Raw genomic sequence first — 21,270 nt, forward strand, 5'->3', positions numbered from 1 at the left:
ACTTGTCAACCTGGAATAATGTATGATAACGGGATATGCGAAAACAAACCAAGTACTTCAGAAAGTTCAAACTGGCCGCCGCGGATGTACACGAGCTTTCCAAAAAGTGTCGTGGTGATAAGTTACGCGTTCCTGGAGTGCCCGACCCACAAATGTAATACTTTATATTTGTTAAACAAAGTTTCAAGCTGTCCTCTATGATAAAAATATTATGAACAAAAGTTTCTATTAGTTTCTGTTATTAGTTTTACTTTTTTGCAAACATTTTTTTGCAGTAACTACAAAAATTGCAAGCGAATCAGCTGCAAATACAAACGCTTCCACGGCTGTAGCAGTTGTATTTGGTATTTTCTTTTTGTTAGCTCTGATTGTTATTTTCGCCCTTGTCACTAAAGTCAGGTAAGCCGTTTTGGCTCTTTTAAATTCATTAGTACTTGCCTGTTTTACACAATAATATGCAGAAAAGAAAAGAACTCGAACATTGAGGATCCAGTGTACGTGAACATGCGACCTATTCCCAACAATCATCAGTGTGAAACTTTAAACGCAGCAGAACCATCAGCACACTCTCCATTATCTGTGCAACAACAAGATACCTCCTGTCAACTTACGTAAGGTCAATCCGTTGCTTACAAATTCACGGACAATTGCTGGTACGCATACCAATGTTGGGGAACCAATTAGCAACCGTAGAAGTGGAACTTACGAACAAAAGTAAATAATGAACTTTTTATTTCCATGTCTTGTTGAACCCCGGTCGATTTGCTAAACCTTTATGAATAGTGTTAAAAGATGTTAAAAGATCATTTTTTATAGTGATTCTTTGTTGGATTTGCATGCTTTGACTTTACTGTGTCGTTTTCTCCGTGAAATTCCGTGAAAAATCTCCTTTTTCTCATACTGAACATCAATGTTGTGAATCGAACAATACACATACATTATTCTACGTTTCCAAGCAGAACGAGGCTTTGTTTTGTGTGGAAGTGTATGCTTATTTTTCGCTTGCAAAACCACCTGCAAAGCTCATAATCATAGCAAACCATGGAACTATACCAGTTAACCTTTGCTGTTACTCTGTGCATACAAAGATTTGCACAATTTAAAGAGAATATAAAACACACACAACTGGACTTTTCATGTTTAATAATGTCCATTTACAGCTTGAATTAACGCTTAGATTAATTTAGCAACCATTTTTGGATCAAGGCTTGGGCGCGTTGGCAACTACATTTTTTTTAAATCGTGGATATAATTAAATGCGGGCATGTTTAACCAAATCGGTTGCTTATTAACAAGAAAAAGCATAGCTGTGGTATTAAGAACAGCGATATTTATTACATGCAAGTTATCTGATAACAGGTGTTAAAAAGTTAACGTTTAAAAATATTCAACGTTTACTGGTAGTCTATCATTTGTGCGTTGCAGTTGTATCCGAAGTTTCAGTTGTTCCATCACTAAAAACCAAAAACATTTTAACAAGAATGATTGTCTCGTCTTCACCATATGTGAATCCGTTTCCGCGAAACCTGATGTCCCATTCATACCACCTCCTAAACTGTTGAACTGGCAGGTTTATACACTTTGCGTTTTCATGGCAAGTACCACAAGTGCGCCGTCTAAAAAGCGACCTTATATCATGTCTAAAACGCCTACCTATGATTAGATCCGGACTAAACGTTATTTTTTTGAAACAAATTCGAATCATGATCAAAAGTCTGTGAAAATGCGGCAAAAATGATGCCGAGTGTAAAGCCATGCCGGAATCAAGTCCGTTTATTGAAACTCAAGTCCGAACACGGCCTGATCCAAACCGGCCCTTAAAAAAGGTTTAGGGTTACACGCGAGTACGACGCACTCGCTTTCAGGTAATGTTTTTTTTTTTATGGCGTCGTTTGACGCTACAGCCTTGCTGCAATGTTGCACAGCCAAGTGTCAGACAAAACAAGTTTTCAAAAACATGCGCATGTAAAGTTGGATCTGGTTAAACAAGGAAATAAAAGTTATGTGTTGTTCCTTATCCACTGATAACATTCAAACATACTCGCCAACTGACAACCATCAGTACTTTTTTAACAGGGGTCTCTGTATTTGGGATATATAACCCAGGGCTTTTGATTAAAGCCAGGTCTCATTATACGAACAAGAGCCTCAGGCGCTGTTGACGTTCAGCAAGTTGTTTGAAATATGAATATGAAAAGCTTTAGGCATACGCCAACAAACACGATGTTTAAATAACACTTCCTTTGAAGAAAAAGTAACAATAAATATTAAAAAAGAAAAAAAAGCTGTCTGGTGTTTTCTGCAAATTGAGATTTAGTGTTAATATGTTAAAATTATAGGCAGAATAGAAAGAAATTCAACACGTTGATGGTGAGCGTCACAAGGAATTTCTGCATTAGGAAGTACGCACAAGTTTCGACAAATGATGAAATGCCAACTGTTTTTGTCCGCTTAGCTTTGGGCCAGGAGAAACTTTAGTTGCTTTACCTTCAGATAAGAGGTTGTTATCATTGGCATAATACGATGTACAAGTGGATCGCAATGTTTCTGGTTGGCAAGTCAACTTATTCAATAGTAGAAGTGTGATTGAAGAGCGCTTATTAGTTTTATAGTTTCAGGTGTGATCCAACAAAGAGTTTGGGCGAGATGTCCTGCAGGTATCAATCAATCTCACGGTGTCGTGTATTACACGTCGGACAGATATAGTGAAAAATGTGATTGGACCTTCATGATGGGCGAAAACCTAAAAAGCGATGTTATTCTGTCTGTTCAGTTTCTCTATTTTAACACTTACCCTAGTTACAACGTCTTGTTACCAAATAGTAAGTAAAAATTCAACGGGAAACAAACTGTTTTGTCTTAATGAGATTTAAAATATGTTTCATTTGTTTGACAATAGCCATTATCTTTTGTAGACCAAAGTATGAACACTAGCTACATATCTTCAAGTGACGACCCATGGTGTGGAGTTTACGTGAAGCAAAATGACTTAAACGAAACAACCTGTCGAGCTGGAATTAAGTTAATAGGAAAATGTCAAAATCAACCCGAGACAGCAGTCAGTAGATATTGGCCTCCTCGCATGACAACAACAAGAGTGTGGAAAATCACTGTTTCTTATGGAGTTTTGGAATGTCCACAAGCTAGTAAAATTTATCCACCCATGACAACAGGTCGGCATAAAAAATGACTACACACTCCTCAGTTAGTTAGGTTGCTTTTATTTTGTATAGTTCACTATGACTGCTATTTTTGATATTGTTTCTCGTGAAAAAGCTTTTTACAGCAAAAAGGAAAAAAATCGACCTTAGATATATTTACAGAAGCTTCACTCACCACAAACCGGTTAGCATCTACATCAGGACCAAGCACCAGCATTGATAAAAGCCTGGAGTCGCACATGGCAACAATTGTGGCAACTACACTTGGTGTTCTGCTGGTTATGGCACTCATTGTCATTTCTGTTCTTTTTCGCAAAACCAGGTATGTATATTTGTGGTGGTAAAGAGTAAACGTAACAATTGGCGTATTTTTATTTTGCGGCCAAAAGGTTCACATAACCCCTATATATACTAGACAAAAACTACCCGGAGAGCAAGCAAATTAGTACATGCACGAAAGCAACAATTTAGATAGATTGTCCTACTGAAAGTAACCTCGCATTCGCCAAAAATAAAAACGGTCGTTTTGACGAACACTAGTTCTCACTTGTTATGGACTCAGCTTTAAAGCTTTGTTTGTTCTGCTTTAGTGGCAAGCAATCGCATATTAAGTTATATAACACAATTTCCCCATGTAAACTTTTTCATAGGAGCCTGACAAGAAAATCAAACATCGATACAATATATGCTGAAATTGAAACCGTCGCAAACAGACCACCACAAAGTAATGAAGTGATTAACAACGAGATTTATGTTTCCGCCGAAGCGGTTGCACTATAGAAAACGTCTTGCACCATAGTGAAGTACAATTTCATTGATAAATTAGCTACTTAAAATTATAATGCAATGTACTCTATACAGGCAAGTAGCCCTGGGAATGACGTGTTATGGCAGTCCTGGGTTAAAATGAATGTTTACTGTTTATGCTTTATCATGTAACGTTTTGAAACTGAGTTTGTATGTTGCTTTATTTCAGTGGTCTTCAACCTTTTTTAAAAGCGACCCCGATTTCGGAGAAAATAAAACCAGCAGCATTTACATGCGACCCCGTTTTTTCCGTAATGCCGAAACTGAAACTATTTTCATATAAATTTGCCGTCTTAATTTTCAAGTAGACTTTAAATAGTAGCATTCGTGCATTATTAGTGTATTTTTTCTGTACCAGTTTGGTCGCAACTGATCGATGTTTGATTATTGCATCACAATATATGGATTGTGACACGAGGTAAGCCTACCAAGTTGTACTGCAAAACATCAGCAAGAGTTGCTCCTAGAAAAAAAGACGTATCATTGTTTTGGTAATAAATTTAAGCGCCAATACATTGTGTATTCATTGCTCAAGAAAACGTCAGGCGACCACACTTGGGGTCGCGACCCACAGGTTGAAGACCACTGCTTTATTTAATAATGTGTCATAAAGCCACTTTCTTTTGCTTTGTACAGATGTTCGGAAATATTAGTACATTGAAAAAGCGATTCTTAACATAAGTAGCTTTACCATAAGATTCCTCGTTTTCAGTTTAACTTGATGCGCTTAGCAAGGAAGTAAACTAACAAGGAAGTATAAAATGTTATTGACAACTGAATAGCAAATTTTCCAAAGTTTCGGTTTTCGGTTCATAACGCTCTGAAGCATTTATTAATTGATGTCATCGTTTGTCAACTTGGAACACAACGATAACATCTTATTTGTAACACACAAGCTATAGAAACACAAGTCTCAACAATTGTTTGTCAAAAAAAACTTACTTCTTATAAATATAGTTTATAAGCAAGTTTCGGTAATGTGCCGATTTAACAGATTATAAGTTACATACCAGTTTTTGTTGTATTTATGTTGTCATGTTTGTGTTTACCGATTGGTCTTATTCGGTTCTTTGTATTTTTACAATTTTACATGTCATGCATTTGTTTGTTTGATCCGTTTGCAAACACTACATAAAATAGTTTCAGTTTCGGGATTAGTTTAGCGAACATTCTCCACTTTTCAAAGTGGATAAATTAGTGTTACTCAGATCTGTTATCTTTGCAATCAATTGGTTGCAAATTGTGTTTTAAATTTCAATACGATAACAAAATTTTCGGAAACTAGGATTATTATTTTTTGAAGTATAGTATTGTTTCTGTGACGTGCATGCCATTGTATGCGCCATGCGTATGTCGCATAGATCTCTCCATTACCTTGCTTCTTTGTCCTAGTGATTTTGAATGTCATTTTCAAACGAAACAGGTAAAAAAGATCCTTTGACTAAAGTTGTATTAACTTTAATGCTAGAGCTATAGAGGGACTATGTTTTTTTATTACACATTTGTGTTGTTGTATAATTTTAAAGAACATAAAACTGAACTGTCCAGCATGCTTTTTACAATTTTGGCTTTTAGCCTTATTTTTTAATTTGTAGTTTTATCGAGTATGAAAGTATATTACATCATAAACCTGCATGGTGTCTGTATAAAAACTATGGCATTTTAAAAATAGCGGCTATTGTATTATTTTCTTCTCTGATCTATCTGATTAAACTATTCTTTGTGAAAAAAACTTTTACTGTAAAACAGCAGTGGTTTATAACAGGGAGTAAATGCACTTATATAAGGTGGATTTAAAATGCAATCTTTCTTGCATTTTATTATTGGATCCGAGTGTTTTAAGAACCATAACTTCTTTAACGTTTTTACGCCTAGCATCATGACAAACATGCTATTTGTTTGCAACCAAATATGGTTGTTGTCGATTTTTGTCATGTAGATGATTAGTGTGATATCACTATCGGTCAATGAAACAAACTTTGTTTTGTAAATTGTGAGTTGTTCCTCTCAATGTTAAAACTTTTTCACAAACTGTTGGTAAATCTATTTTACAATCTTTGTTGAAATTCTGCTAACTGATGATGATGAAAAATTCCATATAAAAGCAAGTTGACATATCTTGTATTAACCTATTACGCATTTACAGGCAAAAAGTGCAAATTATGGGTTACTCAGCATGTTTTTGTTTGCTGTGATTCATTCTTATTCCGATTATTTCTTTCACAAAAAGCAAAATACAACTACAGATTATAGCAATATATGTGTATATGTAATCAATCCAACATTCAGCGTTTTTTTTTCGGTCATTCATCCCCCAAAATGGCCACCATTCATTTGCCAGATGTTATAGGCCTCATCCCATAAGGTCATAAATGTCTCCAAGTTGTTAAAATTTCTTGTCCAAGGTCCCAACATCGCTTGGGTCAAACCTGCGTATGGGAAAAGTACATTTCATTAAAATAAAAATTTCAAAGCAATAAGATCTTTTGTGAGTTTACCTTTGTAGCGATCGTCGAGACAGTAGCAGAAATAACCAGAGTATTAATCATATGAACAAGCATATTGGGCGGGATTTTGACATGAGATTCCGGTGAGGTTGAGACACGGAGGAACTTCGGGTAGAGGTTGATACAAAGAATCAACACTTTCTCTATTTCAGGAAATGTAGATGAAAAAATTACATTTTTTGTAAATCGTAAAGCTACACCGTAAAACAAACCCTTTTATGTGCCATTCGTTACTTACGTCCATCTGATGTACGAGGCTTACCACTTTGGCAAAAACACCGAACGCCACTTCGCATATCCTCTCAACCATTTAGTCGAAATCTGACTTCTGTGTTATTAACGACGAATTCTGTGATTGAGTATAGGGCAAGTAGAAATGCTCGACCACACAAAACAATCAGCAAGCAAAAAATATTCAAGCAATTTTACCAATTCGGTACTGTTGGTTTTTTGACATTGTTCACTTTTAGATCAATTGGCAAATTACTTGTTTTATACGCTAGATGCTTTAAAGTGATTGTTTGCTCCGTTTCATTCTAATGTTTTTATTTTTGATAAATTTAACTTATTGTGTTATAAAGTGGAGCGATCGACCAAAGTTCCATTGATATCACGGGGAGTCAATAACTTAGATAGCATTTTGTTGTCCATTGTCTTTGTGTCCAATAAAGTTGAAAAAAAGAAAGGACAAACAACTTTTCTTGGCCTCATCCGACTGGTGAGGGATAGTTTGCTTACGTCCGGCAAATATTTACAAGTAAAAGAATACCTTTATGGTAAATTAAGTAAAATAGGTGATACTTACTTGGGCAAAAAGAAATCTCCAACACAGCGACAGAATCCAAAGTCACTTGCTTAGCTTGTTGAACGTAGCGGAAGAGTTCGGGGTGAAAGTAGGTCAGATAATAAATAAGACGCTCCAGGTTGCATTGATATCGTATTGTTTCCACGAAGCCTTGGCGCAAGTTTCTGAACGCCCTGTGCAAATTATATTTGGCAAAAAATATAAAATCGACAATTAACTACTGGATAACTTTATCGCGCAATCAACTCACAGACAAACATCTCCAGCAGTTCTTGGTCCGGCATAGGCATAATAGAAATCAGTTAAGTGGGTGACAACACCATGGACTGCTGACGGCTCACAAAGAAGTGTCATGTTACCCATCAGAGGAGCAAAGAAGTGGTTTTGCAGTGGTGACTTTTGGCAGAAAGTTGTAATTGGGTTGTATGAGTAACATGAAGATCCAGCGTTGGTTGCAAGATATCGGATTTGATGGATAATATACTGGAAGAAACGTTGTGCAAACAACAAGATTTTTTCGTAAACTTGTATTTTGCGGTAGCGACAATAATACTGGCGATTTTGTCTGTTAAGTCCTTCATTGGTCTAGACTCTAGACATATTTTTAGGTATGTTGCTCAGCCTTTTTTTGTTGAATAATCGATATAAGTTATAAACTAAATGAGGCCCAACATTATCCACATACAATTTAATTGGGGCGGGAACGTGGCCGAATGGCCTGGCGCGCCTGACCCATATACACCTGATCGGGATTCGTCCACGGAAGTATCCTGGGTTCGAACCCCGTGAACGACAAAGGGCAAATTTCAGATCTCGGACTGCCGCCTGATTGTCGAAAAATACAATTAAAACAAAAATAACAGTTAGTAAAAGTCAATGAGATAGATTTTGTATCAAAAAATGTTTGTTTAACAATAACTTACATCAATGTCGAAGGGAATGTTGAATGACCTGAATATGTTTGGTCCGGAACCTGTTGCGCACTTCATTAGCTGGTTGGCAGCGCAGTTGATCACGGTATTAACGTTAGTACTAAAAACAGAACACCAGTAGTCAAAAGTTGTGCACTTAAATAGCTTAATCCTTTTCAATAAAATACAAACCTGCATTGGCTTGGGTCAGAGTAAGGAACTTGTGTTGTGAAGGCACTCTCACATGACCAGACTCTTCGGATCGCTTCTCTCAAACTGCACGAAGGTAAAAACTCCAAATCTGTAGATATTAAGTCCAAAGTGTTAAGTAAGTATAAGTAAGTCAACGAACAAGCGTTTGAATTGAAATGTGCTACATTTCGACGCGAGCTTACAAATAGATGTAATACAGGTGGAGCTTATATGACTTGCTTAGCAGCGCACCTGCCACAGGTGTTGGTGGTGGTGATGGTGACGACGTGGTAGTCAAAGGAGGGATCAATATGGAAAGAGGTGGCACTACATTTAATAAAAGCAGTTTATACACGTACGATTAAGGAGCGAATAAAATATAAACCAACCGTGAGCCTCAAATACATGTCCACAGTTTAAGAGTGCCTCTTCAACCTCGGATTGTTGAATTAAAACTCCTTGTGGTCTAAAAACAAGAATCCATTGCAGCGTTATGTCATCAAAAAAGCGAGAAACTGGACGAGTGGAAAAATGACTCTGGCCAAAATTGTATTTTAATAAAAAAAATCATTACCTTTAAAACAGAGTATAACCAAGAAACTGATTAGAGGAAGACTCCAACACAGCCTCGTTTGAAATTTCATCTGTTTCACTTGAAAAAGTGGTTGTGAACGTAGAAACTATTGAAGATCCCCAATCCTAGGTACAATTATAAACGTTTAAACGTTCACATTTTGGCATTAAAATTACAAAAGTTGAAACATAATTACACTTTTGATGTGTTATTTATAATTTAGAAGCATCCCGGAGTGCCGCACCCACGTTGAAGGTCACTGCCTTACAGAAGAAGGGCAATTCTTTTCTGCAGTTGAGTTTGATGTGTTTGTTTTATGAAACATGATTTTTATGATGACTTCGGTGTGTTTCATATGCACTACATGGAAATGAAGAGTGATTTAAAACGATTTTCGACCATCTAACTCAGTGGTTCCCAAACTTTTTCATTATTTTTTCAAAACGGTCTCTTTGCCATTATTTCGAGCGCTCGCGGTCCTATATAGCTGGAATGTGTATTTCAGAAAAACGCAAGTTGATTGCAGGATTTTAGCGTGTTATGCAAAATTGCGCTTAATGATGATCCAAAGACAGCTTGTGACATCACAGACGAGACAAAAAGCACTATGATTGTGCGCGAACAATTGTATTTTTGATAGTTGTCATTCAATAAAGGCTATTGTTTAGCAATGGAGACATTCAAATCTCAATTCTAATTTGATTTACACTTATTCAGTGGCACAAACTGACGCTAAATAAGATTATAGAATTACTTCAACCGCTTTGCGGTCCCACCACCCCCAAATTGCCTCACGGACTCCTAAAGGACCGCGGACCCCAGTTTGGGAACCGCTGATCTAACTAAACCAAATAGAATAAAAAACGTCATATCCACAAAACAGCCCAAACAATATTACCTGCAGCACATGCAATTATGCAGCATAACACAACTAAATACACTCACAACTCAAATACCGTGTTGAAACAAAGTAAACCGTTTAAGTGGAACTCATGTAGTCGTAAAAAGATTTGTTGCTGGGGAATTACTGTCCGTTTTACTGATAAATGCACTGCTTTTATTTGATATAATTTTTTGCAGAATTTGTCAGAACGCGATATGTTGTACGGGGCAATTTCGGGGTTGTAGCTGCGTTAAATCCTACATATTATGTGCGGTTTTGAGTCATTTCGCCCATGTTGACTCGCAGATCATGTGATACCACATAAGGTGTAAAGCAGTGGTTCCCAACCTTTTTGTTACATTCCTCCCTTTGCTCACTTTCCAGCTATTCATTCCTCCCCATAAGACGAAAAACAAATATAAAATAAAAAATTATGGCAATTTGAAATAGACCTTATAATTAGGGATGTCCATTTCAGAATCCTTTACAACCGGTTTCAAATGTGAACCGGGTCCAAATTATAATGGACATAATAATGTATATACAAAAATATTATGTAACATTTCCAATGTAAATGTTTTTTTACAGTTTTTATGAAATTCCTCCCCTGAACTCATGAAATTCCTCCCTAGGGAGGAATTCCTCCCCGGTTGGGAACCACTGGTGTAAAGGATTTTGTGCTTCAAAAACATCTTTTAAAAAACTTGTTTCCTGTTTTACAGGTTAATTTTTAATTTTTCCAGATTGTTCGTTTTTTTGGTAACTGTAATTGTAAACAGCTGTAATTGTATCAAACACTTCAGTTGAAGCCACCTTAATACGTTTTACTTATCTGTCTCACTATAAAAGTATACCAAACTTCTGGAACTTTAGGCCGGTGTCGGGTAACGAACTCTAATGTTCTGTAAACATTTGTACATGAAGATTATGTTCTTACTTTAGTTTATGCAATGTTTCTTGTGATATAGATAATTTGTTCGAAAAACACTACTTTATTCATGTTTTTTTTTCTTGACCTCGAACATTTGTCCACATAAAGAACATTAACGTGTTATAATTTGCGTCTGCAACTTAAATGTTCAAAACCAATTAAACTTCACAATAGAATGGAATCGAATACATCAATGTAGCTCTGAGCACCGAATTAAGCTAAAAAAGAAGGTTTGTTTTGCAACAACAAGCTTTAGTAAACGCCCAGGCAAGAAAACAAAAGAAAGCGTATTCTAGACTAGATTTTTTTGGGTAAAATGTGCCGCTTCATTGCTCAAGTGGTTGCATTGTATGGATTAAGTCAGAGGTTTTTAATGTGTTTCTATTCATTATTCTTTTCACAGAAAATTCGGGGATACAGCTTACCCCTAAGTTGTAAGTTATAACACCGTAATTCCGCTACCTAACAAAATTGCATTTGATGTTTTTCTCCAAATATTGGCAAAAACAGGGGTCAACCACTTTTTAGCAAAACCGCCCCCTTTCTAGAGTACTGGCTAAGAGTACTTTTTTTCCAAATATTGGCAAAAACAGGGGTCAACCACTTTTTAGCAGAACCGCCCCTTTCTAGAGTACTGGCTAAAAGTCGCCCTTATATGAGATTGTTATGTTGTATAAACGTTCTTGTCTATGAGCAGGTGTGCGCGGTTAGATTCACCCGGCAATACGGAAACTTAGATTAACGGTGAAAACCCAATGTAACTGCTACTACAGCACCTAAAGTCCATTTCACGTAATTCTAAAAAAGTGGTTCTCAATCTGGGTTTGATCGAACTCAGGGATTCGGCAGCGCTGATTCGGGGGTTCGACGAAGGTGTTTGGAAAAACAAATACTTAGGAAATACTAATCAAACTTTAAGGGTATATAGTCGCTAAAAATAGCAATTTTTATTTGATAGACGGCAAAACATAATGGTTGTAAGTAACTATGTTATATTTGACGTAACAAAGAACATTGTGCGCATTGTTACGAATCTTTGTTGGCAGCAAAAACGTATGATGAAAAGCACAAAATGAGTTAAAAACCTAGGATGTAACTTGTTGGGGTTCGTCCAAAGGCTGAAGAATATCATAGGGGTTCGGCCATGACAAAAAGGTTAAGAACTACTGTGCTAACCTTACTGCGGATTATGTGCGGCTAATTGAACATGAATGCAAAAAGTACTTTAAAAATGATGAAACAATCATTAAACGTCGAAGTGCCAATAATTTAAACCAATTAGATCCGATCAGCTTGAAATAACTATGATTTGTTACTTTAATGACTATTTCCGTTATTCCTTGTTTGTTTGGTTCACGTAAACCTTTTTTTAGTTGGTAGGAAATTAAGTAATCTTTAATCAATCTGTTTGAAACAAATAGGAATAGAAAACAATGCACAGTTTGCACATAAATCTGCTAGCAAGAATTGACTGTTAGTATGCTTCAAGCTCTGTATTCTATAGTTCTTTAAATTCACAAACCCAGGATTTTTCATTTTTTCCAGAAATCCTGAAGCTGATCTAAAGTTTACAACGCGATCCTATGCTGCAAAACCAGTTGTTGCTGTAGATATCCAAATAGTTTCTGACCTCGCTAAGCTGTCACTGTTGTTGACAATCAAAGATATTCATTGCAAAACGATTTGCTATTAAATTGCAAATACCTAAAGTGTATTTTTGGCAAAACTGAGACAACCATTACACTAGGCTACAATGCATCGTTCACAAATTCTTTTCAATGCGAACAAGCAAAAATATTAATCAAGAATACTTTACACGATTACTAGTTACAAAAATGTGATTAGGATATAAACGTCTTCTCCTTACTTATCCATACATCCCTCCTTCATTTATCTCATAGCCGTACGAGGTGTAATACGCCTCATACCATAGTGACGTATATTTTTCCCAGTTGTTGAAATCTGTTTTCCAAAGCTCCAACATTGCCTGACTCATACCTACGTATTGGAAAGTTATATTACATAAACTTGAAAAAAATCCAACTATAATAAGCATCGGTAATTTTACCGTTGTAGCGATCGTCGAGACAGTAACAGAATTGACAGGAGTAATAATCATGTGAACAAGTATATTTGATTGGATTTTGACAGGAGATTCGGGTGAGGTCTAGACATGGAGGAACGTCAGGTAGAATTTGGTCCAAAGAATCTATAGTCTCTCTACAAAAACAAATCATCACAAAAGTAAGTGGAAAAAGAACTTTGCGAATGAGTCGGTTTTAAACATTGACGTTTTGTTACTTACATCCATTTGATGTACAAAGCTTGCCACTTTGGCAAAGACACCGAACGCCATTTTGCATATGCTTGCAACCATTTCGTTTGATTTCTTGTGTTGTTTACTGCAATCTCTGGGATTGAAGATGAAACATGGTAAAATACTTACACAACTTAAACAAAATAGTTTAATCATAAAGATTACTGCCAAGGTAGTGGTGTATAAAGAATACATCGTTCAGACGTTTCGACAATCTCTGTTGTCATCATCAGTGCATGTTTTGTCGAAACAGAGATTGTCGAAGCGTCTGAACGATGTATTCTTTATCCACCACTACCTTGGCTGTAATGTTTATGATTAAACTACTTTTCAAGTCCCTGTATAGTGTTCTTAAACAAAATAAATCAGAAAACAAAGCATATTTGCTTGATTTACCAATTTGGATTTTGATCGTTTGCTTTTAAAAGATCAAATCGTTTGATAAACATGCTAATGAACCATGGCTATGCTTTACAGAAAAGGTTTGTCATTAATAAAATTATACAATCGACAACAGTAGGAATTAAGAGCTTACTAAATTGTTGTCTATTGTTATAGTATTTTTATACATTGTTGTGGACTGTGGAAATATCATGCACTGGTAAGGAAATTTTTGCTTCCTTGTCTGCAGTCGCGATTTTAATGCTTTCTACTGTTACGTCAGAACCTGCTCCAAGTTCACGTCGTTGACTTAAAGTCTACGGTAGGATATCAACACGAAGACTTGTTGGAGCGACAGAAAGATGACCCTGATCTAGCAGTCGTCTTGGAATGGTTAAATAAAGGTACGCGTCCGAAACGAAGTGGACGTTGTCGGGCCTCTACCTCTAACCCGGTCGGGTTACCACTTTATTTTGGTAGCGTGTGACATTTTCACAAAATACGTAAGAGCCTGGCCGATGCGAAATCAAACTGCTAATGAGACCGCCAGTTTGTTACATCGAAATTGGTTCACTGTACATGGGGTGCCGGAGACTGTTCATTCCGACCGCGGTTCCAATTTCGAAAGCCATTTATTCGCAGAATTATTACGCCTAATGGGATGTAGGAAAAGTCGCACGACATCATACCACGCGCCTGGGAACGGTGGGGTCGAACGTAACAATAAGACCATTATCACTATGATCCGGAATTATATACAGCAAGATAACCGGCGGTGGGACGAAGCATTACCAGGGGTGGTGGCCGCCTACAATGCGAGTGCCCACGATGCAACGGGAGAAGCTCCGCATACTCTCTTAACCGGACGACCATTGCGATTGCCGGCAGACTTGATGGGGTCTATGGCGCGTGACACCGCACATTCGTACGGAGTGGAGATCGATCAGCTTCGTGATGGTCTACAGCTTGCAGAAGAGGTAGTGAGGGAGAGTCTCGCGACGCAACGGAAGCGGATGGAAGACTGGTACAATCAACGACAACAAGGAAGACCCTACTCGGTAGGCGAATTTGTTTTGTTAACAAACCCGGTCGTCCCGATTGGACAAAGTAAGAAACTTCAGTATCCATACAAGGGACCCTACAGGATCACCGATATTCGCGGTCCTGTGAACTACGTGATCGAAGACGCGACAGGCAAGAGGCAAACTGTACATTTTAACAGGTTAAAACCGACGACGAGTACATTCCCCTGCCCCACGGAAGAACCGTCAGAACATCCGCAACCGCAGCCGGAAGTGCCTGCAGTCGTGTATGTCTACAACCCTAAAGTAGTTTTACAGGAAGACACAATCGAGTCGAATCCTCAGGGCAATTCGGATGGGTGTAGAAGGTCGACTCGGGTACGTCGTCAACCAGCGCGATATTCACCCGAAACCATGGTTTAGACGGTTGTCCAACGGGAGTAGGACAGTTTTGAGTTGGGGGGGAATGTGGCGAATTTTTAGCACTTTCACCGTTTGTAATAATGAGCTGGTTAACTCCTTTATTTTCACACACCTACGTGCACTTATAATCGTTTTGTTTGAAGCGTTGCCTATTGGGTATCCTGGCGCTTAACTCTGTTATTATTGTTGTGTTTAATTGGTTTGTTTTGCCAATCATATTTTCACCATATCATATTTCCACGGCATATATCTTGTTTTACCACACACTGTATATATCTTGTTTTACTACACACCATTCACCTATTTGTTTTATATTGTAATAGTTGTCTTTTCTCCGTTTGTATGATCGCCCTTTCCCCGCCACTAATTTACGCTTGATTGTTGTATCGTTACTCGGGTGTGCCTTTGGTCGTCACGTGATTGTTTCTTCCACGTACGTGGCCGCGTCGCACGTGCGAGTAAAATAATGAAGGTCAGTCTTCCTCTGGGCGCCGTGCGAGTTACACCTGTTGGTTTCTGTTCTGTGTTGTACTGGCGTTTACTGATTATTGAGCGCAGCGTATTGAAGTTGGAAATACGTGTTGTTTTACGCCAGTGTATTTTATCGCTTTTACTTAAACAAGGCGCCCATTAGTGAAACCAGTTTGTGGTCTTTCTTTGGCTTAGTGGTGAGCCGTTATTGCAGGGTTCGGGCCGTTTCCGAATTAGGGAGGCAGTTTTGGTTTTAAAGGTACAGAATTAGGCTTAAGGGGTTGATTGGAATTTAATATCGCCACTTGAAAGATCTCTTAGCCGAATTCCCAAAGCTGCCGAAATAATTCCGTAACACAACGATGATAAAAATTTAAATCCTAGATTAGGACTATTATTGAATTGTTAATTAGAGAATTTGTTTGAAATATTCACATTAAATGGAATTAAAAATAATTATCTTTATTATAATAGTTCAAAGGATAAATAAATAAATAAAAAACAACAACAATAGATAACAAAACAAAATAAGCCTAAAAAAAACAATTACACACACAAAAAAAAACAAGGCACAGCATAGGAGTCGATTGACAGCACGTGAAGTCACTGAGGGTTGTTCAACGGACGCTTTAAGGATGAAATTTCCCTGTAACAAGAAACAGAAACAGCAGCAGGTGACCAGTTCCACAATATATGCAATATCTAACCCAAGAGCTCAAGACGTTATTACATTTAAAGAACAAGCATTGTGGGTGTGTAGATTACAAAGTGAAAAACAAAAACAAAAATCAATGCAAATTTATGGGTGATATAAAATATTATAAATAGTGCACTAGGTCATGCAGTGATATGTACAATACACATGGCGGCGTAACATTAACGTTAAAAGAGGCGACGTCAGTGATATGAAAAACAAACAAAAAACAGTGCACTCCGTGTTACATCGACAACTTTAGTAACGAAAATACAGGGTTACTTTCCGCAATTGGCAAAAAATATAGTGTGGTTGTATCAAGTGTGCGTTGATAAGTGAGACTTTGTGGAGTGGAGGCCTGAAAACTAGAAAAGCGCTTCGCTGAGAACCAAACGGCTACATTCCAGTTTTAGGTTGCTATCACATCATGCACATAAAAAGAAGTGATAATTGTAATAAATTGCCTTGTAGAATTCGTATTCCTAAGGTCTTCTGGAATACTATTCCATATTTTTGGGCCAATGTATTGCATCGATTGCTGATTTGTATAAGTGCCATAGTAGGGTATGAGGTATTTGGAGTTGGCACGCGCGGTGATGCTTAGAGTGTTAATTTTGAAGTAATCAGCAAATGCGGATGGAAGCATATCATTGTTATCCTTGAACATAAATGTTGAAACCTCAATTATATATAGCTGATTTATTGTAGGTAAGCCGTTATTTTTCATAGCATCTTCAATATTGCTAGAGCCCTTAACACCAAATATGATTTTTATAAATTTATTGCAGATATCCTGTAATTTTGCGATCAGAACTGACTGACCGTGATGCCAGTTTATTATACAGTAGCGAATGTGTGACATAATAAGGGAATGATACAGGCTCAAAAGTGTGTCCTTATGTAAGTAATTTTTAATCTTTGTCACGATTGCAAGGTTGCGCTTGCATTTTTGATAAATTTTATCAATATGCTCCTTCCAGGACAATTTTTCATTGAGGATTACACCCAGAAACAGCAAGGATTTGACTTGTTCCAGCTTTTGGTCTTTAATAGCTACATTTACTGGTAAATGTCCACCAGATCGGAATAACATTGTTTTGGTTTTGCTAATGTTAAGGGTAAGTTTGTTAGCCAGTAACCAATTATAAATTGCCTCCATATCAGAATTGGCTCTTATTTCCAGTTCATTTATATGTTTAGCTTTTATTATTATAGTCGTATCATCAGCAAACATTAAAGGTGATCCATACTTTAAGCAATTAGGCAAATCATTGACGTATATAATGAAAAGCAATGGACCCAATATTGAACCTTGAGGTACCCCTAACGGGATATCAAGTTTATTTGTTGATGTACAATTATTATACGAAACTCTCTGTGATCGACCAGAAAGATAGCTCTCAAACCAGTTTAATGCCACACCTCTAATTCCACAAGAAAAAAAGCTTTTTTAACATGATCTTGTGATCAATTGTATCAAACGCCTTTGACAGATCAAGAAATATACCCAATGTTTGATTCTTTGAGTTCAAACTCTCAGTCACCTCAGATATAAATTTGGTGGTGACATGGCTTGTGGAGTGATGCTTTCGAAATCCGAATTGACAGTCAGAGAAAAAGTTCGTAGATTTTAAAAATGAGTAGGCTCTATTGTAGACTAGCCGTTCTACCACTTTGGAAAGGTTTGAGAGCAAACTTATTGGTCGATAGTTGGATGCTAACTTTCGATCACCTCTTTTATAGATGGGAATAATTTTAGCCTCTTTAAAATCATTTAAAAAAATGCCAGTTTGAAATGATAAGTTAAAAACATGACTCAACCCAAGCATTATGTTTTCAGGAAATGCTTTAATTATTTTAATTGGGATTTCATCAAAACCACAGGAAAGTTTGGGTTTCATGGTTTGTATGACTTTATCAAGTTCACGAGGACAGGTGGGGTAAAAGAACATGGAATTAGGACAATCTTTTTTCAGGTAAGAATTAAAATGTGTTGTGGGTGGGTCTAGTTTTAAAGCCAGATCCTTCGCCACTGTGCCGAAGTATTGATTAAAATGATTTGCTATGGTTGGAGAGTCAGTTGTGCTGCTTTTATCAATTAATATAGGACTGGATGACTTTTCCTTTACCCTGCCTAGCAGTTTATTAACTATGGCCCAAGTTCGTTTGGTGTTTTGTTTCATGCTGGTGAATAATGTGTGGTAGTAGTGTTTTTTTTTTTTATAGATAACATGTGATTGTATGTGTTCCGGATTTTATTGTACTTTTCTTTTCTGCAATCTGTCTTTTTATTCAGATACTTTTTGTATGACTTTTGCTTTAAAATTTGTAGATTTTGTAGTTCTTTATCAAACCAACATTGTTTTTCAGGAACAGGTTTCGATGATAAAAATGGAAAACAATGTTTAAATGGCTGATGAATTAAATCCATTAAAGAACTGTAAGCCTGGTTTGGGTCATTATGGGTTGTGACTTGTGAAACATCACTTTCTATCAAAAGTAGTTCAAACTGTTTGATATTTTTACCACAGAAGTTTCTTTGATGTTGCACAGTATCACTGTTTATTGTTTTGACATCTGTGTGGACTATAATAGGCAAATGGTCGGATACAGAGTCTAATAAAATGTTGCTTGTGCTCTTATGTTTGTGATCGTTAGTCCATATGTGATCAATGCATGTACTACCAGTGTTTGTTATTCGTGTGGGTTTGTTAATTAATGGAATAAATGAATTTTCAAAAAGTGATGTGGTGAAATCATCTACATGTTTATCATTAGTTTTTAATAAATTGAAGTTAAAATCACCAAGAATGTATGCGGGGGTTCGCTTTTTATCTATAAATGTCAATGCTGAGGTTAGTGTGTTTTGAAAGTCACTAAGGCCTTTACCATCCTGTCCTGGTGACCTGTAGATTGTTCCACATATGATTTTTGTATGTGGGAAAGCAATTTGCACAAAAAGTGATTCAAATATTTTTTCATTCATTATTGTTAGTTCCTGACAAATTGAATATGGTATTCTTTTATCAATATATAAACCTACACCTCCCCCATTTGTGATGATACGACTATTTGATATGAAATTATAGCCAGGTAGATAACAATGAATACCAGGGTTATTCTGTTTTATCCAAGTTTCATTAACACAAATGACTGTGGGCTTAACATTCATATTTGCCACAAGAGATTCAAGTTTTGAAAAAATAGTTGGGTTTGTCAATGATCTAATATTCACACACAATGCAGAAAAAGTGTGTTTGGAAGGAGCAGTTGTTTTAATTTCGTGTGATATGGCATAGCTGCAGGTGGTGGGGTTACCTTCAGTGGTAATTTCATCGTCACAATCAGCAATAATACTATCATGATCATTATCAAAAAGGGAATTAATGACATCTGTATCCGGCATTTGTGATTTAAATAAATTCAGCAATTCAAGTTGGGATAAGGAGGAACATGGTAGCTGCGTGTTCATTTCCCATGACTTTTCACAGGGAGTAAGATTTTCTTTATGAGCGTCCCTTCGTGGCCTTTTAGGTGTTTTTTTAGAGGACATTGTTGAAGCCAGTGCTCATTTGTTTTAGAAAAAAAATGGTACAGTAAATAAATGAAAGGAACTAGCACACTGTGTGCTAATAACCACACTAGAACAGAACTACTAATTTAGGCAATGGTTGTCAGGTCTTCTATGCTACGTATTACCTTTTTTTTGTTATTGACCATGATGAAGATGGTTCCATTGCTAGTCCATGTAGACCGCATCCCCACCTTCTCCTGGACCTTTCTTAGCAGTTGTAGCCGTCTTCTTGTCAATGATTCTGTGATAGTTAATCCGGTTCCGGCAAGATGGCGTTTACTGAAAAAAATGCAGTTCCGTACAGACCTTCTGACAAATTTAATAATCAAGGGGGTACCCTTTTTTGCTGGCAAGACATGAGCAATGTCAATGTCCATAGCAGTGACTGAGAAATTAAGCTTCAGTTTTGAATTAACAATTTGTAGTATAAAATCTACCAGTCTAGAGTAACTCCCCTTTGGTATTTCTTTTGCTCCATGGAGGATGAGACAGTTTCTTCTCCCATATTGTTCTAGATCATCGATGCTTTGCTCGCATTCGGAGATCCTTTCGTTGAAGCTTTTCATCTCTTTTTCCAGTGTGGAGAGGGCACTTCTCATCTCCTTCACCTCCGTCTGTAGATCTTCTGTGGAAACGCCTTTAGGCAAGGTGGAAACAGAATTAGAGTCAACCTACTCTATTTTAGATTCAAACTTATCCTGTCTTTTTTTAATTTCTTCCAGAGCTTGAAGCATTTTTTCCATCTTTACGGCATTTGTGGTTCCTCCCATCTTCTCTTTTGTTAGTCAATTTATCAATTCAGATGTACAGTTTTTATAATATTATGAGCTTATGGCAATGAGATCACTAAGCTGTCATCAACCTTATTCAAATAGAATGTATATATATTCGACCAGCTAAACCAATTAGAATAAAAAAACGTCATATTTACAAAACAGTGCAAACAACCTTACTTACAGCACATGCAATTATGCAGCATAACATAACTAAATACTCTTACAACTCAAATACCGTGTTGAAACAAAGTAAACCGTATAAGTGGAACTCATGTAGGTTTGTCAATTATGTCGTAAAAAGATTTGTTGCTGGGGAATTACTGTCCGTTTTACTGATAAATGCACTGCTTTTATTTGAAATATTCTTTTGCAGAATTTGTCAAAACACGGTATGTTGTACGGGGCAATTTCCGGGTTGAGCTGCGTTAAACCCTACACATTATGTTATGCGGTTTTGAGTCATTTCGCCCATGTTGACTCGCAGATCATGTGATACCACATAAGGTGTATAGGATTTTGTGCTTCAAAAACATCTTTTAAAAAAACAACTTGTTTCCTGTTTTACAGGTTAATTTTTAATTTTCCAAATTGTTTTGTTCGTTATTTTGGTAACTGTATTTGTAAACAGCTGTAATTGTATCAAACACTTCAGTTGAAGCCACCTTAATACATTTTACTTATCTGTCTCACTATAAAAGTATATATACCAAACTTCTGTAAGTTTAGGCCAGTGTCGGGTAACCAATTCCAATGTTCTGTAAGCATTTGTACATGAAGATTATGTTCTTGCTTTAGTTTGTACAATGTTTCTTGTGATACAGATAATTTGTTCGAAAAACAC

At 36.8% G+C, this 21,270-nt stretch overlaps 1 long non-coding RNA gene across 2 annotated transcripts; it reads left to right on the plus strand.

Annotated features, from left to right (window-relative positions):
• The first annotated feature begins 16,937 nt into the window (after nt 1–16,937).
• Nucleotides 16,938–18,814, plus strand: LOC145206191 (uncharacterized). Of its 2 annotated transcripts, XR_013853723.1 has the most exons (3): nt 16,938–17,197; nt 17,920–18,055; nt 18,450–18,814. It is a non-coding gene; the product is annotated as an uncharacterized LOC145206191 (long non-coding RNA). The 2 variants fall into 2 exon arrangements; XR_013853722.1 differs by lacking the exon at nt 16,938–17,197 and having other exon boundaries at nt 17,849–18,055.
• Nucleotides 18,815–21,270: the final 2,456 nt, after the last annotated feature.

Source organism: Phallusia mammillata, chromosome 1 (assembly GCF_965637545.1).
Source record: "Phallusia mammillata chromosome 1, kaPhaMamm4.hap1.1, whole genome shotgun sequence".
Lineage (NCBI taxonomy): Eukaryota > Metazoa > Chordata > Ascidiacea > Phlebobranchia > Ascidiidae > Phallusia > Phallusia mammillata.